Genomic DNA, 12525 nt, shown 5'->3' with positions numbered 1-12525 from the left:
GGAGTCTTACTCTGTCTCCAGGCTGGAGTGCAGCGGCACTATCTCAGCTCACTGCAACCTCTGCCTCCTGGGTTCAAGCAGTTGTCCTGTCTCAGCCTCCTGAGTAGCTGGGACTACAGGTGCATGCCACCACACCCAGCTAATTTTTTGTATATATTTTTTAGTAGAGATGGGGTTTCACCATGTTGGCCAGGATGGTCTCAATCTCTTGACCTCATGATCTGCCTGCCTTGGCCTCCCAAAGTGCTGGGATTACAGGGGTGAGGCACCGTACCTTTTGTTTTCTAGAATCCAAATATTTCTGAAGTACTTAAGTCAGTAGCTTATAGCCCTATCCACCCTAGTGAGGTTGTTTGATATATATGTAATAACATTAGATTATTTTATCACATTCTTCCTTCCATTCTGGGATTCCTTGACCTCCAAATATATATCTTTTTAATATATATATATTAAGATTTGCTATTTGTGTTGTACAGTTTGACATATGCAGTTTGACAAATGCAAAATATCTCATAGGCACCATTTTGGTTTCATACATAGTAGTTTCACTACCTTAAAGAATCTCTTGTGCTGCAGCTACTCAACTCTCCCTCCCAACTCTATACCTTTTCCAGAATATCATGCAATTGAAATCATGTGGTATGTAAGCTTTTTCATGCTAGCTTCCTTTAACTTAGCAATATGTATTTGTGATTCATCTATGTTTCTTCATGGCCGAGAGCTCATTTTTTAAAATTATTAAATTAGTTTTCATTGTGTGAATGTGCCATATTTTATATATTCATTTTCCTCTTGAGGACACCTTGGTTACGTCCAGATTTTGGCCATTGTGCATACGGCTAAAATAAACATGCACAAGCATGTTTCTATGTGGACATAAGTTTTCAAATAATGTAGGTAAACAAAGGAGCAACATTATAGATTATATGGAAAGACTTCATTTAAATTTATAAGAAATTGACAAATGTCTTCCACAGTGGCTGCACCAGTTGCATTCTCACCAGCAGCAAATGAATTCCTGTTGCTCTACAGCATTCGGCGATGTTGGATTTTAGCCATTCTAACAGATGTTTTGTAATACCTCACTGTTATTTTAATTTACAATTCCCTAATGACAAATGATTTTGATTATATTTTCATATGAATATTTGGTCTGTAAATCTTCTCTCGTGAGGTATCCACTCAGGTCTTATGCCCATTTTCAATTGGGTGGTTATTTTCTTCTTGTTCAGTCTTATACATAAATTTTAATACAAGTCCTTTATCAGATACATAGTTTGCAAATATTTCTACCCATCTATGGCTTGCATTTTCATCCTCTTTACTATGTTTTTATTTTAATAAAGTTAAATGTATCAAGTTTTTCATGAATTGCATTGTTGGAATTATGTTTAACAGCTTATCTCCAAACCCAAGCTGTAGGTGATTTTCTCCTATTTTTTTTTAAGTTTTATAGTTTTGCATTTTACATTTAGGTCTATGATTCATTTTTAGTTAATTTTTGTTTAAGCTAGAGAGTCTGTCTCCAGGTTCCATTTCTTCTTTGTTTGCATATAGATTCTTCCAATTGTTAAAAAAAAAAAAAAAAAAAAAAAACTATCCCTTCTCCATCAAATTGACTTTGCTCCTTTGTCAAAGAGTTGCCGACCAGATTGTGTGGGTCCATTTCTGGACTCTTACACTTTTCAACTCATATATGTGTCTATTCTTTTGCCAACATCAGACTGTCTGCATTACTATATAATAGTATGTAATAAATCAGGTAGTATTGAGTCCTTTAACATTTTTTTCTTCAGTATTGTGTTGGCTATTCTAGAATTTTACCTTTTCTTAAAAACTTCAGAATTTGTTTGTTGATATCCTTGCTGGGATTTTGACTGAGATCATGTTCCACACATAGATCAAGATAGGAAAAATTGGTATCTTAAAACATTGAATCTTATAATCTATAAATGTGGAATATCTCTCATTTATGTAAATCTTTTATTAAAGTTTTGTAGATTTTCACATATAAATTTTTGTTAGGGTTATACCTATATTCTATTCACATAATACACGTAAATGCTTTATGGATTTGATGTTATTATAAATGATATAGCTTTTTAAATTTAAAGTTCTACTTTTACATTACTAGTATTTAGATTTTGTGTTTTAGCCTTATATCCTATGATCTTGCCATACTTATTAGTTCCAGAATTTTTTTGTCAATTATTTGGGATTTGTTTTTACAATTAAGAGACAGTTTTATTTCTTCTCAATATTTTTGCCTTTATTTTTTCTTATCTTATTACACTGTCTAGGACTTCTATTATGATATTGAATAGAAGAGTGAGAGAGAACATCCTTTCCTAGTTCCCAATCTTAGATAGTGTCCAGAGTCTTCTCATTGAATATAAGATGCAGCTTTTATATAGATGTTCTTAATCAAGTAGAGATCTCTCTGTCTTCCAAGTTTGCTGAGTTTTTTTTTAAATGAATGAGTATTTTTAGGATTTTTTCAAATGATTTTTCTGCATCAGTTGATATAATCATATAATTTTTCTTCTTTAATCTGTTCCTTTGATGTATTTCACTGGCTGACTTTCTAATGAAAAACCGTCTTTGCATATATGTAATAAATTTCCCTTGGTTTTGGTATATAATTATTTATCTTTCCCTATTAAGCCAGTAGGGTATCTTTATGAAATCATCATTCTTAGGAATCTAGTGAGGTTGTTAAAGGTAAAGATCATGAAAGTGTGGACGCTTCTCCTAAGATTGAGGCTCCCGGGAGTTTCTGACTCAGTCTAGTCTACGTTCAGACTTCAACAATTCATCACAACTGCCCCTTGTTAATGCCGATTAATGCTTCTGGTAGCTTCTGGAATTATGTTCACCAGTTAATGCTTCCAGTAGCTTCTGCACCAGGTGAACAGATCCCATCTGTGATTTTTTGATTTGCCTGTTTCTCCAGAGTTTGAGGAGGCAGCTCACCCTGCAAACTTAGGTGTCTGACGGACCAAAAAAAAAAAAAATCATTAATTTTAAATTTGTTCAGCTGTTTTCTTGATGTTAGAATGGAAACAATGACTTCTAAATTCTTTACATGTTAAAACTAAAACTGGAAGTAGCATCTTTCATTTGAAAACTCATGCCTATTAGTTCTGAGAATTTCTATATAACATTTGATAATTTCTTACCTTCTATTTCCTATTTTCCTAGAATTTATTTTACCCAGATGTTAAGCCTCTTAAATTGATCTCCTAATTTTCTTGTATCCTTTTCTACTGTACCCTGTTTCTCCCTGTGGTGGGTTTCATGGTGGCCTTTAAAAAGATATGTCCATATCATAATCCTCAAAACCTGTTAAGTATGACCACATTTGAAAAAAGGCTCTTCACAGATGCTCTTAAGTGCAAGATTTCAAGATGAGATTATCTTGGATTATCCAGGTGAGCCATAAATTCAGTGACAAATATCCTATTAAGAGACATGCAAGGCCAGGTGTAGCTGCTCACACCTGTAATCCCAGCACTTTGGGAAGCTGAGGTGGGTGGATCACTTGAGGTCAGGAGTTCAAGACTAGCCTAGCCAACATGGTGAAACCCCATCTCTACTAAATTACAAAAAATTAGCCGGGTGTGGTGTCATGCACATAATAATCCCAGTTACTCAGAGGCTGCAGCAGGAGAATAGCTTGAACCCAGGAGGTGGAGTTTGCAGTGAGCTGGCTGAGATCATGTCACTGTACTCCAGCCTGGACATCAGAGTAAATCTCCATCTTGAAAAAAAAAAAATAGACATGCAAAGGAGAGACACAGACATACAGAGAGAAGAGAAGGCCCTGTGAAGGTGGAGGCAGAGATTGAAATGGTGCAATCACAAGCAATGGAATTCCCAGAGGCACAAGAATCTACAAGAGGCAAGGACGAATTTGTCCCCAGAGCTTCAGTGGGAGTGGGACCCTGTCAACAGCATGACTACAGAATTTTAGTCTTTAGAAGTGTGAGAAAAAAAAATACTGTTGCTTAAAGTCACCAACTTTGAGGAAATTTGTTGCAGGAGCACTAGGAAACTATTAGACTGCCAATCATTCCATTTTAAGTAGTGTTTCTCCAGATTTATCTTCCAATCCTTCTGTTGATTTTTAAATTTCTGCTATCCTGTTTGTAGTGTTCATAGTATTATTATTCCCTGTTTGTCTTTTTTATATAAAGTCTGGTTTCTTTTACTTGTGTTAGTTATCTTATTTTTAAAGATTTTATATTTACTTCATTGTTTTTCTTTTTTTTTTTTTTGAGGCGGAGTCTTGCTCCATCCCCCAGTCTGCAGTGCAGTGGTGCAACCTCAGCTCACTGCAAGCTCCGCCTCCCGGGTTCATGCCATTCTCCTGCCTCAGCCTCCCGAGTAGCTGGGACTACAGGCACCCGCCACCATGCCCAGCTAACTTTTTTTTGTATTTTTAGTAGAGACGGGGTTTCACCATGTTAGCCAGGATGGTCTCGATCTCCTGACCTCGTGATCCACCTGTCTCAGCCTCCCAAAGTGTGGGGATTGCAGGCATGAGCCACCGCGCCTGGCCTCTTTTTTTTTTTTTTTTTTTTACTTTAAGATATACATGTGCAGAACATGCAGGTTTGTTACATAGGTATACATGTGCCATGTTGGTTTGCTGCACCTATCAACCAATCCTCTAGGTTTTAAGACCCACATGCATTAGATATTTGTCCTAATGCTCTCCCTCTCCTTGCCCCCAATCCCCTGACAGGCCACAGTGTGTGATGTTCCCCTTTCCCTGTGTTCATGTGTTCTCATTGTACAACTCCCACTTATGAGTGAGAACGTGTGGTATTTGGTTTTCTGTTCCTGTGTTAGTTTGCTGAGAATGTTGGTTTCCAGCTTCATCCATGTCCCTGCAAAGGACATGATCTCATCCTTTTTTATGGCTGCATAGTATTCCATAGTGTATATGTTCCACATTTTCTTTATCCAGTCTATCATTGATGGGCATTTGGATTGGTTCCAAGTCTTTGTTATTGTAAATAGTGCTGCAACAAACATGTGTGTGCATGTGTCTTTATAGTAGAATGGTTTATAATCCTTTGGGTATCTACCCAGTAATGGGATTGCTGGGTCAAATGATATTACTGGTTCTAGATCCTTGAGGAATCGCCACTCTGTCTCCCACAATGGTTGAACTAATAATTTACACTCCCACCAACAGTGTAAAATTGCTCCTATTTCTCTACATCGTCCCCAGCATCTGTCATTTCCTGACTTTTTTAACTTTCAATTTTCATTTATTAGTAAGTATATCAAATATTGTTCCAGATTTACACATGGTTATTTTCCACTATGTCAATACATATTAATTTTTATGTAATATGTAAATACTTAATTTTCTTGTAACTATTCAAATGGAAAATATTCAACAAAGAATACTAATTTCCTCCTTTTCTTAATTCTTGTGCTGTGTGATCCAAGTCACTTGATCTTTCTGGGTTCGTTTTCTTTAGTATCAATTTACATTACTAGAGTTTTACAACAAAGCTGTGTCCTACAATCTCTTAATACTTGTAAATACTTTGCAGTACAAAACTCCGTATTTAAAACATTCCTATTTCCTAATTGCTTAAACACTTAGCTGCATTATTTGTAGTGTTTCCAAGTGACGCTTAAAGAAAATCCATATAAAACTAACATTCTCAGGAAGAGAATGAGTGGTGCTCCCTAGAGAAGAAAGACCCTCCTATTTATTACATCTACCTTCCTGGTTGAATTATTATTATTACTATTGAGACAGAGTCTCAGTCTGTCGCCAGGCTAGAGTGCAGTGGCGTGATCTGAGCTCACTGCAACATCCCCCTTCCAGGTTCAAGTGACTCTCCTGCCCCAGCCTCTCAAGCAGCCAGGACCACAGGCATATGCCACCATGCCCAGCCAATTTTTGCACTTTTAGTAGAGACACGGCTTCACCACCTTGGCCAGGATGGTCTCAATCTCTTGACCTCATGATCTGCCCACCTCGGCCTCTCAAAGTGCTGGGACCACAGGCATGAGCCATGGCGCCCAGCCTGAATATTTTTTTTAATGATCGCCATTCTAACTGGTGTGAGATGGTATATCATTGTGGTTTTGATTTGCATTTCTCTAATGACCAGTGATGATGAGCTTTTTTTCATATGTTTGTTGGCCACATAAATGTCTTCTTTTGAGAAGTGTCTGTTCATATCCTTTACCCACTTTTTGATGGGGTTGTTTCTTTTTTTCAGGTAAATTTGTTTAAGTTCCTTGTAGATTCTGTATATTAGACCTTTGTCAGATGGATATATTGCAGAAATTTTCTCCTATTCTATAGGTTATTGTTCACTCTGATGATAGTTTCTTTTGCTGTGCAGAAGATCTTTAATTCAATTAGATCCCATTTGTCAATTTTGGCTGTTGCAATTGTTGATGTTTTAGTCACGAAATCTTTGCCCATGTCTATGTCCTGAATGGTATTCCCTAGGTTTTCTTCTATGGTTTTTATGGTTTTAGGTTTTACACTTAAGTCTTTAATCTATCTTGTGTTAATTTTTCTATATGGTGTAAGGAAGGGGTCCAGTTTCTGTTTTCTGCATACAGCTAGCCTGTTTTCCCAGCAAAATTAGGGAATCCTTTCCCCATTGCTTGTTTTTGTCAGGTTTGTTAAAGATCAGATGATTGTAGATGTCTGGTGTTATTTCTGAGGCCTCTGTTCTGTTCCATTGGTCTATTCTATCTGTCTTGGTACCAGTACCATGCTGTTTTGGTTACTGCAGACTTGTAGTATTGTTTGAAGTCAGCTAGTGGGATGCCTCCAGCTTTGTTCCTTTTGCTTAGGATTGTCTTGGCTATAGGGGCTCTTTTTTGGTTCCATATGAAATTTAAAGTAGTTTTTCCTAATTCTGTGAAGAAATTCAATGGTAGCTTGATAGAACAGCCTGGAACCCCAGTGAGACAGAACCATTCACTCCCCTGGAAATGGGGCTGAAGCCAGGGAGCCAAGTGACCTTGCTCAGCAGGCCCCACTCCCATGGAGCCCAGAGAGCTAGGAACCACTGGCTTGAAATTCTCACTGCCAGCATAGCAGTCTGAAGTCAACCCAGGATGACTGAGCTTGGTTGGGGGAGGGGCACCCATCATTACTGAGGCTTGAGTAGGTCATTTTCCCATGACAGTGCTAAGGAGGTCTGGAAGTTTGGACTGGGCGGAACTCACCACAGCGTGGCAAAGCAGCTGTGGCCAGACTGCCTCTCTAGATGCCTCCTCACTGGGCAGGGTATCTCTGAAAGAAAGGCAGCAGCCTCAGTCAGGGGCTGATAGATAAAACTCCCATCTCCCTGGGACACAGCACCTGGGGGAAGGGTCGGATGTGGGAACAGCTTCCATGGTCTTAAACATTCCTGCCTGCTGGCTCTGAAGACAGCAGTGGATACTGACAAGGAGGATTCTCCCAGCACAGGGCTCAAGCTCTGCTAAGGGACAGACTGCATCCTCAAGTTGGTCCCTGACCCCTGTGCCTCCTGACTGGGAGAGATATCCCAGCAGGGGTCGACAGACACCTCATACAGAAGAGCTCCAGCTGGCATCAGGCCAGTGCTGTTCTGGGACAAAGCTTCCAGAGGAAGGAGCAGGCAGCAACCTTTGCTGTTCTGCAGCCTCTGCTGGTGATACCCAGGCAAACAGGGTCTGGAATGGAGCTCCAGCAAACTGCAGCAGACCTGCAGAAGAGGGGCCTGAATGTTAGAAGAACAACTAACAAACAGAAAGCAATAAAATCAACATCAACAAAAAGGATACCCCCACATAAAAACCCCAGCCAAAGGTCATTAGCCTCAAAGACCAAAGGTAGATAAATCCACAAAGAAGAGGAAAAACCAGCGCAAAAATGCTGAAAATTCCAAAAACCAGAATGCCCCTTCTCCAAGTGATCACAACTCCTCTCCAGCAAGGACACAAAACTGGACAGAGAATGAGTTTGATGAATTGACAGAAGTAGGCTTCAGAAGGTGGGTAATAACAAACTCCTCTGAGCTAAAGACGCATGTTCTAATCCAATGTAAGGAAGGTAAGAAACTTGATAAAAGGTTATAAGAACTACTAATTAGAATAACCAGTTTAGAGAAGAACATAAATGACCTGAGGGAGCTGAAAAGCACAGCATGAGAACTTCATGAAGCATACACAAGTATCAATTGCCGAATCAATCAAGCAGAAGAAAGGATATGGGAGATTGAAGATCAAATTACTTAAATAAGTCGTGAAGATAAGATTAGAGAAAAAAGAATAAAAAGGAATGAACAAAGCCTCCAAGAACTATGGGGCTATGTGAAAAAACCAAACCTATGATTGATTGGGGTCTCTGAAAGTGATGGGGAGAATGGAACCAAGTTGAAACTTCAGGATATTATAAAGGAGAACTTCCCCAGTCTAGCAAGACAGGCCAACATTCAAATTTGGGAAATACAGAGAACACCACTAAGATACTCCTTGAGAGGAGCAACCCCAAGACACATAATTGTCAGATTCACCAAGGTTGCAATGAAGGAAAAAATGTTAAGGGCAGCTAGAAAGAAAGGTCAGGTTACCTACAAAGGGAAGCCCATCAGACTAACAGTGGATCTCTCTTCAGAAACTCTACAACCAGAAGAGAGTCGGGGCCAATATTGAACATTCTTAAAGAAAAGAATTTTCAACCCAGAAATTCCTATCCAGCCAAACTAAGCTTCAAAAATGAAGGAGAAATAAAATCCTTTACAGACAAGCAAATGGTGAGGGATTTTGTCATTACCAGGCCTGCCTTACAAGAGCTCCTGAAGGAACCACTAAATATAGAAAGGAAAAACCACTACCAGCCACTGAGAAAACCCACCAAAGTATAAAGACCAATGACACTATGAAGAAACTGCATCAACTAATGTGCAAAATAACCAGCTAGTATCATGATGACAGGATCAAAATCACACATAACAATATTAACCTTAAATGTAAATGGGCTAAATGTCCCAATTAAAAGACAAAGACTGGCAAATTGGATAAAGAGTCAAGACCCATCAGTGTGCTGTATTCAGGAGACCCATCTCATGTGCAAAGGAACACACAGACTCAAAATTAAGGGATGGAGGAATATTTACAAAGCAAATGGAAAGAAAAAACAACAGGGGTTGCACTCAATCCTCATCTCTGATAAAACAGACTTTAAACCAACAAAGATGAAAAAAGACGAAGAAGGGCATTACATAATGGTAAAGAGATCAACGCAACAAGAAGAGCTAACTATCCTAAATATATATGCACCCAATACAGGAGCACCTACATTCATAAAACAAGTTCTTAGAGACCTACAAAGAGACTTAGACTCCCACACAATAATAATGGGAGACTTTAATACCCTACTGTCAATATTAGACAGATCAAAGAGACAGAAAATTGACAAGATATTCAGGCTTGAACTCAGTTCTGGACTAAGTGGACCTAACAGACATCTACAGAACTCTTCACCCCAAATCAACAGAATATATATTCTTCTCAGCACCACATCACACTTATTCTAAAATCAACCACATAATTTGAAGTAAAACACTCCTCAGCAAATGCAAAAGAATGGAAATCATAACAAAAAGTCTCTCAGACCACAGTGCAATCAAATTAGAAGTCAGGATTAAGAAACTCAGTCAAAACCGCACAACTACATGGAAACTGAACAACCTGCTCCTGAATGACTGTTGGATGAATAACAAAATGAAGGCAGAAATAAAGAAGTTCTTTGAAACCAATGAGAATGAAGACACAATGTACCAGAGTCTCTGGGCCACATTTAAAGCAGTGTTTAGAGGGAAATTTATAGCACTAAATGCCCACAGTAGGCAATGGAAAAGATCTGAAATCAACACCCTAACATCACAATTAAAAGAACTAGAGAGGCAAGAGCAAACAAATTCAAAGGCTAGCAGAAGGCAAGAAATAACTAAGATCAGAGCAGAACTGAAGGAGATAGAGACACGAAAAACCCTTCAAAAAATCAATGAATCCAGGAGCTGGTTTTTTGAAAAGATTAACAAAATAGATAGGCCACTAGCCAGACTAATAAAGAAGAAAAGAGAGAGGAGTCAAATAGACACAATAAAAATGATAAAGCAAATATCACCACTGATCCCACAGAAATACAAACTACCATCAGAGAATACTATAAACACCTCTATGCAAATAAACTAGAAAATCTGGAAGAAATGGATAAATTCCTAGACACATACACCCTCCCAAGACTCAACCAGGAAGAAGTCGAATCCCTGAACAGACCAATAATAAGTTCTGAAATTGAGGCAGTGGTTAATAGCCTACAAACCAAAAAAAGCCAAGGACCAGACAGATTCACAGTGGAATTCTACCACAGGTACAAAGAGGAGCTGGTACTAGTCCTTCTGAAACTACTCCAAACGATAGAAAAAGAGGGACTCCTCCCTAATTCATTTTATGAGGCCAGCATCATTCTGAAACCAAAATCTGGCAGAGACACAACAAGAAAAGAAAATTTCACGCCAATATTCCTGATGAATATAGATGCGAAAATCCTCAATATAATACTGGCAAAAGGAATCCAGCAGCACATCAAAAAGCTTATCCACCACAACCAAGTGGGCTTCATCCCTGGGATGCAAGGCTGATTCAACATATGCAGATCAATAAACATAATCCATCAAATAAACAGAACCAATGACAAAAACCACATGATTATCTCAATAGATGCAGAAAAGGCCTTTGACCAAATTCAACATCCCTTCATACTAAAAACTCTCAATAAACTAGGTATTGATGGAACATATCTCAAAATAATAAGAGCTATCTATGACAAACCTATAGCCAATATCATACTGAATGGGCAAAAGCTGGAAGCATTCCTTTTGAAAGCTGGCACAAGACAAGGATGCCCTCTCTCACCACTCCTATTCAACTTAGTATTGGAAGTTCTGGCCAGAGCAATCAGGCAAGAGAAAGAAATAAAGGGTATTCAAATAGGAAGAGAGAAAGTCAAATTGTTTCTGTTTGCAGATGACATGATTGTATATATTATAAAATCCCATAGTCTCAGCCCCAAGACTCCTTGAGATGATAAGCAACTTTAACAAAGTCTCAGGATACAAAATCAATGTGCAAATATCACCAGCATTCCTACACACCAATAATAGACAGAGAGCCGGACCTCTTCAAAGAGAACTACAAACCACTGCTCAAGGAAATAAGAGAGGACACTAACAAATGGAGAAACATTCCATCCTCATGGATAGGAAGAAACAATATCATGAAAATAGCCATACTGCCTAAAGTAATTTATAGATTCATTTTGTTTTCAAATGATGCTTAATAATTGTACCTGTTTATGGAGTACACTATTACGTTTCAACACATATATACATTGCATAATGATCAAATCAGGGACATGAAAGTATCTATCAACTCAAATACTTGCCATTTCTGATGAAAATACTCATCACTAACGTATATAAAATTAAAGATATCATTTGGATAAAATTATCTCTTCTAGCAATTTTGAAATACACAATACATTATTAACAATTATCTTATTTTAGAAATTATCTTTTATTTATCCAATGACCGTTTTTTCCAATTTGTTTCTTTTTAATTGGTTATTTTGTATCTTTCTTCCTCACTCAAATATCTGCTGTGATTTGGTGTCTATTCATAGGTTACAGTAAGTCACTGAAAAGCTGATTGGAAGATCCATATTTGTTGATAGTAGGTCTGATTGTTGGTTGATCAGGGAGCCTTTTTATTGGAGAAACCTGAATGACATTGGGTGGAATATTTTTGAGGGGACTAATCAGTTACTCCAGAGGAGAATTCTGTAATCATCTTACTAGAGACGTCTTACTGCCTTAGAGCCAGTATTCTGTAGATTGAACAAAAGAAGGAGAATGGAGGTCATACTTATTTATATGCAGAGTGTTAGTTAATCCCTAATTGTCAGTGAACTATGTCACTCTGTCCTCCAATGCCAGGCTTCCATATATCTTCAAAGACTTTCCAGTTATTATTCTCCAGGGAATTCTCACCAGCCTGGAAAGAGTAGGTATGTTTGCCTAACTGAAGAGAAAGAGGATATCTCTGGTAATTTAATAGCTTCTCTTATAATCTTTTAGGAGTTCATTTTGTTTTTGGCACATTTTTAAGAGTTTCCAAACACTACTGTATCCAGGACTTTTCCTGGATACTGAGCATGATTAAGCTTCATTTTGTTGACATCATTCCACTGTAGGCACTTACGTTTCAACTTTCTCCTTTCTGTTTAATCATCTTGCATTTTTCCCATCTACCTAAAACTTTTTAAATTGTTTAATTGCTGTGGTCTACTCTCCATTCCATTAGACGTGTAGGGTTCATAGCTTTAACTAAAATGTATTTGTCCCTTTCTATTGTTTCATTAGCATAGTAGTATACAAAAATGTGTGTGTTAAATCTTCCATATAATGCAAAGATGTGCAATGTAATTGTGGCAGAGAGGAT

This window comes from Nomascus leucogenys, chromosome 3 (assembly GCF_006542625.1).
Source record: "Nomascus leucogenys isolate Asia chromosome 3, Asia_NLE_v1, whole genome shotgun sequence".
NCBI classification, from domain to species: domain Eukaryota; kingdom Metazoa; phylum Chordata; class Mammalia; order Primates; family Hylobatidae; genus Nomascus; species Nomascus leucogenys.
The sequence above is the reverse complement of the archived record's forward strand: the minus strand, read 5'-3'. Positions refer to the sequence as shown.